General features: G+C 48.6%; 1 long non-coding RNA gene across 1 annotated transcript; it reads right to left on the reverse strand.

Annotated features, from left to right (window-relative positions):
* Positions 1–843: 843 nt before the first annotated feature.
* On the reverse strand, positions 844–8479 carry LOC102377073. Its single transcript, XR_323054.2, has 3 exons — positions 8334–8479; positions 6335–6443; positions 844–974 (listed from the first exon to the last, which is right to left on the reverse strand). It is a non-coding gene; the product is annotated as an uncharacterized LOC102377073 (long non-coding RNA).
* Between the last annotated feature and the right edge of the window lie 720 nt (positions 8480–9199).

Below are 9199 nucleotides of genomic sequence, written 5' to 3' on the forward strand. Positions count from 1 at the left end.
ACACACAATCTGGCCAACCTTCCTGCTCTCTTACGAAAAGAGGTTCAAAAGCATCCCTGGAAAATCAAGCACTCTTTTGAAGAAGTGCACTGTGAACTGGGCGCAGTACACCCCTTCCTGCCCACTGCTTTCATTGCCCATCCTGGTTATGCAGCCAGAACTTCATTGCTCTTTTCCCCACCTTGTCTTGGCACTTCTTATTAAGGAGATCCCTTATATGTTTTGTTCACTAAAGGCTATCTTTCTAACAACCAGCTGGGTCCTCACTCCCTATTTAGCTGTGATACCCCATTGTGCCCTCTCCCCCCCTCTCCCCCCACCCCACAGCCCATGGAAAGTAAAAATGCAGACCCACAAGCACGCCCTCCCTCCCAGCCCCTGGTTACTGAACCTGACTGAACTCATGTTTAGGAGAGAAAGGAAAAAAGAAAATACTCATTCTATTTATCTACTGCAGGGTAAAGGCTGCTGTCAGATATTGGCTAGGAGCTCCTATATTTGTCGCAGAGCAGCATAGGATTTCCAAAAAATAAAAACAAAAGGTTAGGGACCACAGAGCCTCAGTTCTAGGTTTCAAAGCCTGAGGTTTTATAAGCAGCTCTTCTGCAAGAAAATCCTCAACTAGACATCAAAATACTGGCTCTAGCATATTAAATGCTCAGCTCTGCCCATTGTCTCGCATTTCATTCCACGTAATCTATGAAGAACCCCAGAACTCGGGATGGTCCATTGTGGAGCAGGAGGCAGCGCTGCTCTCACTGGCCCACAGCCTGGTTCACATGGGGGGAACGTGAGAGGAGTCAAAAAACACCTTGCCAGGGACGAACCTTTCATGCTGTCCAAGTGCTCCACCTCGTGGCAGGCCTCCTCCTGTATTCGGTGCTCCTTCCCCGTTCCCAGTTTCTGCAGGATCATGATTTACGAATCAAAAACGTCTCTGCTGCTTCCAGGCTCGACCATTGGGAACGTAATACCTGTGGCCATGAAGAACAATGTGCATGTCACACTAATATCTCTGCAAGGCTAAATCCTGCACACAACAAGCGTTACAACAACTATATATTTTTCTGTCATAAGGAATTAGTCCACAAAGGACAGGCTGCATTGAATTCACTTAACTTCAATCTTCCTTTGATACAGAGAAGACACGGGCAGAAATCACGCCAGAGAAATCCCCCATTAAGGAGGTTTTATCTCTTTAAAGCAGGGGTCTAAAACCTCCAGGCAGTTGGGGTTACTCACCACTAGTACATGGTTTTCTGCCCATGCTGCCCCACCAGACTGGTGTGTCTGATCATGGGGCTGCTGAATCTCCTTGGGCAGGAGCTGGTAGTCACAGGGAGCACAGCCCCCCGGCACCCGACTTGCTACAGATCACAAGTACAAAGGGGCTGCTCAATCTCCTTGGTCACAGGGAGCACAGCCCTCCGGCACCCGACTTGCTACAGATCACAAGTACAAAGCATGGGGGCAACTCGCAACGTTGGTGCCCTGGGCAGAGAGGCTGTTGAGCGCTGTAGAACGGGGGAGCCAAGACCACCCGATGCTGCTGGTGCCCTGCACGCCCTGCCCCAGCTACACTGCGCTCCTGGCATGAAGAAGCCCCTCTCCTCTGGACCCCCGGCTCCTCCCAACCTGCAGCAGCTCCTTTACAGCTGGGCTTTGTCAGAGCGGAGGGACGCTCTGGGTGGCTCTGGGCACAATGTACATCCACAGAATAATGGTGCCCAGGCAAGTGCCCCCAGCTTTCACAACGTGGCCTCCACAGAGCTCACCCTCACCTGCTGCTGCCATGCACCCCCTCGGGAAGGCAGGCTGGCGAGCCCCAGAGTCTCTCATGTTCTGCCCTCCCACACCTCCTCCTTGCTCTGCAGAAGGGGCAGGGGATGGGGGAGGACCCTGGGGGCTGAGGGAGGACATGAGAGCAGGACGTGCCAGCAACAGGGAAGGGTTGGGGGACATGACTTACGAGGTCATGTCCTCATAAGGACATGAGGGAACTGGACTAATTAAGCCTAGAGAAAAGGGAACAGAGGGGTCTTAATAGCAGCCTTGAACTACCTGAAGGGGGGTTCGAAGGAGGATGGAGCTGAACTGTTCTCAGTGGGGGCAGATGAGAGAACAAGGAGCAATGGGTTCAAGTTGCAGCAAGAGAAGTTTAGGTTAGCTAATAGGAAAAATTCTCACTAGGAGAGTGGTAAAACACTGGAACAGGTTACCCAGAGGTGGTGGCATCTCTATATTTGGAGGTTTTGAAGACCTGCGTAGACAAAGCCTTGGCTGGGATGGTCTAGTTGGGGCTGGTCCTGCTCTGAGCAGAGGTTGGACTAGATGGGACCTCCTGAGCTCCCTCCCAACCTCATTTTCTGTGATTCTAAGGCAGGGAACATGTGGGCAGGAAAGGAGGAGGCCAGGAAAAGCAGGTGAACAGAGGGAAAAGTGGTGCAGAAGAAGGCAGCACTGCCAACTCTTCCATCACTATTCTCATGGTCCGGGGGGCGGCGGGCAGGGTTTTACTTCAGGAGGAAAAGCCTCTATCTTGCACATTTCCCCTCCCTCAAGCTGAGATGAGGCCCGCAAGGTGGCTGCCACCGTCCATGGGCCTGAGTCCAAGTGGCTGCCCTTAGCAAAGCTGGCCACGGGGAGACTGAGGCCATGCCCAAAAAGAAAATGATTGCCCCTCCATGGTTCAGGGACTAGGCAGGACGCTGCTCAGACATGGACTGCGAAGGGCTTCACAGACCCGCTCAGGGGAGAGAAGGGTCCCGGGAGACCGAGGGTGTGGAGCAGGGGCGAGCAGCATGTGTGCAGAGGCCAGCAATGGAGACGTGGGAGACAGGATGCAAGTTCCCATCCAAGGGGCAAGGAAGGCTGCGCGGAGCAGCCGGGGGAAGTTTGCGTGGGGAGTTCTCAAAGCTGATCACGAGTCACGGCGCTGGGCTCCTGCAGGAGGAGCTCTCGGCACACGGAGGCACCTCCATTGCTGTGAGCTGTAGGGCTGGGCTGGCAGGTTCAGGGCTGGGCGAGCTCCACCCCAGAGCCAGCAGCAACCTCCTTGCTGCCTCCTGCGCTGTGACCCCTCTGCACCCGGGGGTCAGGGCAAGGGGGCAAGTCCCAGGGCAGCAGGACAGAAAGATGAATAAATAAAATAGATTATATTGAGCTACTGGAGCAATTATTTGCAAGTATGTTCATTATAAAAATGCCATTTACTGTAATTATTGGATGTTTTGCATGCGTATGTGGTTCCTGGATATTATACAAAACAATGAGAAGGGTTTAAAAATATTTTTAATGTTCTGAGTGTATGACACTTCATTTTTTTAAATTAATATTCAAGGAGTCTAAATATAATGATCTAACTCTGCTAAGTTTGGGGCAGGTCTGGGATTTAGCAAAGATTGGTGCAGCACACGGTCCCTCAGACCAGTGGTTCCCAACCCGTGTGTGGTGACACAGAAGTGTGCCATCAAAAATGAACAGGCATGCAAAATTTTTCTGTGGCAGTGAGCTCCAATGAGCTACAACACGTATGAGGATGGGGAATGCCTTAACAGGTGTGCCGTGGAAATTTTTTATTAATGTAAGTGTGCCTTGGGCTGGAAAAGGTTGGGAAATACTGCCTCAGACCATGATGGAGAATGGGGGCGAGACATAGCTGGAGTCCCTGGCCCAACAGGGGACACTGGAAGGCAGGGCAGGAAATAGCTGCAGGAAGAAGAAACCTGCCTGCAGCTGCTGCTGCTGTCCCCAGTCAAGCCCAGCACCCTGCACAGCTGCAGCCCACGGCTGGAGCAGGGCAGGCTGGCTCTGGAGCTCCCTCACCCCCACGTGCATGGATCTCCCCTTCCTGTGCCTGCTTTCTGCACTGCCACTCTGTGCCCTATTCATATCTGGGGGCTGCAGGGGGAGGCTACATGGGGTCCCAGGCTCCAGAGACAGTGGCAGCAGAAGTGGGGGTGGAACCGCACTTCTGCACCTGCTGCGGGTCCATCTCTGCTGAATTCATGTAGAGAAAGCTTCGATTCAGTTAGGGTTTTCCAGCAGTTAATAAGATGACTAACGCTCATGACATTCGTATATGTAAAAAAATCCTTGTAACTCAAAAACATCTTTAGTGAAAAATAATATAGCTAAGTTGCTACATGGGAGGAAGGGACCACTTGGTGTTTCTTTGATGATTATTCTGCATTTTCCAGTGGTATTTTATAGCTGAGATACAGGAAAGTAATATGGGGATCAAATAAAAAACTGGGGAAGGGGGCAAGACAGTAACAGGATATGCAGGGTAATTACCCTTCGCTTCTCTAACGGCAGGAAGTAGAGTCTTTATTCTGAATGGGAAGGGACCTCCTGACTCATCAAGTCATTCCCATGCCACCATAAAATAAGGGATTTTTTTATTCCTTGTATTGCTCCTTGTACTCCCTTTTGAGCATCCAGTGAGAAGCACGAGTTAAAGCTTGACTTTTCAATCTAAAACTATCACATATATACACACACTGGTAGAGAGGTATGAGAGAAATACAAGTCAAAACAGACATTTTAAAAACCATCATTAAAAAAAAGGCCCATGATTTCACAGTTTCCTATTTCTTGAAGTTGGCAACCCTTCCTTTCCTTTTTTGTGTCCTTGTGGCAAGGTCGCTAGCAAAATTCAAGATTCATTGGACTCTGGCAGAGCCACACCATAAGGACTTCTGCTGTGGCCTCAAACTTGTGACCTCTGTGCTGTTAACTGTGTGCCTTAGTGCCTGCCCCACCCTGCCCCTATTAGCGATACTGAAAATGTGAAGGAGCATGAAAGGAGAAAATAAGTAGGACACAAGTCAAAATGAGATGGGGAAAGAGAAAAGATGCTGATGATGGGGAAAGCAAGTGAAGTACGCCAGAATGGCAGCTCCCCACAATCCAAGGGACAGGAGAGAGTAAGGGGAGCTCCTCCTTGGAGCAGGTATGGCAAAGGCCTGCATTTCTGTACATGAATTCTAGGATGAATTTTCCATGTGAAAGTTTGTACAAAAACTGGGTGCTGGCAGCGCTCCATTCCCAGACCAGGGGCAGATGCAGACTTGTGTACAACTCAGTAGGGAGAAACAACCAGCTTTCACAAACCCCACTGTGCACAATCCTTCTGGAGCATGAGCACTGCTCCCGCATCCTCCCGGCCAGAACGGTCCCCTTGGACCTCCCAGGATGAGCACAGCCCCGGCAAACCTGAAAGTCACAGCAGCTTCTCCTGCCTGGAAGACCCAGTCTTCAAAGGCAAGTATTAAACAAACTCCAACCCCTGTTTTTAAAAGTCGGCCTTTAAACGACCTTCATTAGACTTTTTAGAAAACAGAATTTTCACCCTGTGGGATTTTCCAGTAGTTCAATATTTTCTTGGACCAAAAGGTGAAATACCAAAAATTTTCAAGGAAAAAAGTTCTGAAAAATTAGACACACAAAGTTTTCACAACATCAAAATTAATTTGGCAGGAAAATGTCAGTTTTGATTTCTTTTTTTTTTCTGGGTGGACAGTGACATTTTCATTTCCATTGAAATGACAAAAACTTCTGTTGTAACAAATCCCCGTATTTCTCCTAGAACGTTTCATTCTGACGAACTGAACGGTTTCATCACTTGTTAACCCCTGGTGTCAGCAATACTAGAGGGGTACTGAGCTATGTGCAGGCTGCAAGAATGAGCCAGCCAAGGAGAAGGGCTGACTGGTCTGAATAGTCAGGGATGGTCATGGTGGAAGAGGAGATTAGGTTGAAGCCTGGGGGAAGAGAGTCCAAACACACAAAACTTTGAAGCAAATGGGAAAGAAACTCTTAGACTGGGCAGCACCTGGTGCAAGGGAGATTTCTGAACAAGGGAGGATGGTGATGTTAAACTGTGAGCAAACAGATAAAACTATTGCATCTTGATATTTATACAGCATCTAAAATATGCAGGAACCACCCGGGTACAGAGGGATCCAACAGATCTGGTGGTCACTAACTATATGCAGCAAGGAAGACCTGACCACATACAAACACTGCAGCTCTGGCAGGGGTCTGGCGGCCTCTGAAACCAGCAACTCGGCAAGGGCCATTACCAAGCTAATAAACTCTTCAACTGCAAAGCAGGGCAGTTAGTCACAGTGTGACTAACTCGTTCAGGGCATGAGCTTTCAGAAGCTAAAGCCTACTTTGTTAGAATCGATGAATGGACTCGCAGAGCAGAGACATTAAACAGAAAGAAGGTTATTTAAATACAAAGAATAGGGGGAGAGGAAAAAATACCTCTTGTATCCCCAATTCTTTGGGGCACTAGCCATTGTTACCTTGAGCAATCAAAACTCACCTCGTGATTTGGCTCCATAAACACTTCAAAGATGTTTCCTCTGAATTTTTCTTCTTGCCCCTACTGAGTTTACAAATTTTATAATTTTCAGCTAGTTCCACTGATATGGCTGGAAAACGGGAAGAGCAAAAGCAAGTTCAATAATTCCATATACCTCTTATGCAGAAAAAACATGACTGTTTCCATTTGTCAATAGGTGACCTCAGCATCTTTCAGCTTCCCTCAGGTCTCTTGCAAAACTCCAGGACAAAGGCAGTCATGGAGTGGGGCATAGAGCTCGGCTACCAGCCAACCCACCGCTGCTCGCTCACTCTTCTCTCCCCTCTGCTCTGTTTCAAGGGAGTCTTAACTCCCGCAGAGCCAGCTCGTTATCTTCCTCAGTGACTCTGTCCTCCAAGACAGGCTTACAATTAGTTTCTGCCTGCCTACACCTGAGCTGCAGCTACAGGCTCTGTCTTCAGCTTATTCTCACCTGATCCTGCATTTGAAACCAACTTTGTACAGTAAACCTCCCCTTGCATCCTCACCAAAGATCCGGATAGTCCTAAAAGTTCATTGGGCCCAACATGGGCCAAGAAAACAATGTTTTACCTGTGAGCTGCCTGCCATTTCCCCTTTTGACCATTCAAGGCATCTGACCTGGAGCAGCCCCATGTACTCTGAGTGGGACAATATCCTTGAGCAGATGCAGGAGAACAGTATCCCCTCCCTCCCAGTTTGCTGACAGCACACTGTAAGAAGGGGAAATGAATACATAGGAACCCATGACCCCTGCCAGCCCTTTCCCCTTGAGGCTGGAGACAGGGGGAGTTGCTGAAGTTGGGGGCTGGTATAAAGGTGGCAGGGGCTGCTAGGAGCTGCAAAAATCTGCTGAGCAGAATACTGAACGGGAGCCTGCGAGGACGACGGGAGAGCTCGAGCGGTGGTGAACTGCAAGAGCTGGCTGGAAGTAGAGAGGGGCTGGAAAATGCTGCCTGCAAGCAGGTGTCAGGGAGCAGGTGCCCGTGTGAGCCAGAACCGGTATTTCTGGGTGATTCACATTCCCCAATGCCTTTCAAGCTGAATTTTCAGCCTGTAAATGTCAAACACGCATTAGGGAAGGCTGGCGCAGACCAAAAAACATTAAGTAAATGAATATGTTTACCTGTCTTCGCTGAAGCACTTCTAAATTGTCAGAAGTGGTCAGTAACCCAGATTTCACAGGAGCCTACTTCTTGTTCAGGCACCTAAATAGGTGGCTGATCCTTCAAGGGAGCTCGGCGCACTGCCTGCTCTTTTGACAACCTGGACTAATCTGTGCACGTTCAAAAAAAATCTGGCCTAAAGAGCTTTGAAAACATGGCCCATGTGCTAAGTATGGACAAAACTTGTGGCTGCCCCCCCATTCTCCTGCATCGTCCAGAGTCCTCGTTTTAACCAAGAGTCACTTTCTTCACCCCCAGACTTTGGGCAGTCTGAAGGATGGAGCTGGGCTCCCTCCTCTGCAGACCTTACACAGGAACTTGGCTTAAATTATGGAACAACTGGCGACAGATGAGCAGAGTAGATGCATCGACCTTTCTGTATTGCAAACACACACACACACACACACACACACACACACACACACACACACACACAGAGTCCCAAGAGTCCCTTTAGTGGGAAATCTACACACTGGCAGATGTCAAGGTGAAATCCAATCTACATGAAGAACTCTGTAATATGAAAGTTGCTCTTTAAAAACTTATTTCTTTCTCCACATCAGGAGATACAAATGCCCCCTTCGGCATTGTTTCACTCTTGATCAACTCGGGTGTCATCAAGCTATTTGATATTAAATAATTTGATGCATTCTACATTTACAATAACAGATGTCACGACCCTGTTTGACTTTTACATCTACAACGTTTAGAATAAAATTTTCCTTGGCATGTAGAGGCACCTAAGGCTGCCAAAAATTACGTGCGTTTTCTCAGTCATCTTAATAGTCCATTCATAGTAATCTGAAAACACATACCTTTTTGAGGCCCTCATGATCAAATTTAAAGTTGAGCTGCAAGAGGTTTCCAAAGACTGGGAATGGGACTGGTCTTGGAGAAAGTCATCTGCGAGCCCACAGCATCTTCAGAAACTACACAGACACAAGAGATACAAATAGGGTGACAAGGACCTCACTTACTGAAAGCATTTAAATTCAGCTTTACTAGGCAGCTGGGTCTCTGCTATAAATGCATGGACTGGATCTTTCTTTGTTAACATCTTCCCATAAAGATGGTTTTATAGTCAGACTCCCAGTAGGAGGAGAATGTGCACGCATTCCTGAGAAATGTAATACACTGCGGTGTAGCAATGTCTCCACTGTCATCAATCACAGACCTATTTGAAGCCAAAGGTACCAACCTATCATTTAGGTTAAATTAAGGAGGGGGCAGGGAGGGCAATTAAATGCTGCTCAGCGGCAATGGTTTACTTGGAGATCAAAGAGAGGTAGATAAACCTGGAGCAGGACTGGTCTGGAAGAGCAGGCTTGGGGTATGTGGGGTCCTGTATACATGCGCAGCGAGGCTGCTCCAACACACTGTCATTACAGCGCGTGGGAGCAGACTCAATTAATCCCTGCAATGTGGTAATTACCACGCTGCAGCATGTATCCGTGTCCCTGTGCTGCAAAATGGCGGTGGGGTGCTTCAAACTAAAGCTCGCTCAATGATCTTTAGTTCCAAGCACCCCGCTGCCATTTTTCAGTGTGGGGATGCTGATACACATGACGCTGCGGGCACTTTAATTAGCGCGGCTCTCGGAGCTGTGCTAATTAAAACGCTCCCCCCTCCGCCTCCCTGAGCATATCTATGAACGCCCCGTGAGAAAGGACAATGTCTCCTT

The sequence above is a fragment of the Alligator sinensis genome, unplaced genomic scaffold (assembly GCF_000455745.1).
Source record: "Alligator sinensis unplaced genomic scaffold, ASM45574v1 scaffold301_2, whole genome shotgun sequence".
Classification (NCBI taxonomy): domain Eukaryota; kingdom Metazoa; phylum Chordata; order Crocodylia; family Alligatoridae; genus Alligator; species Alligator sinensis.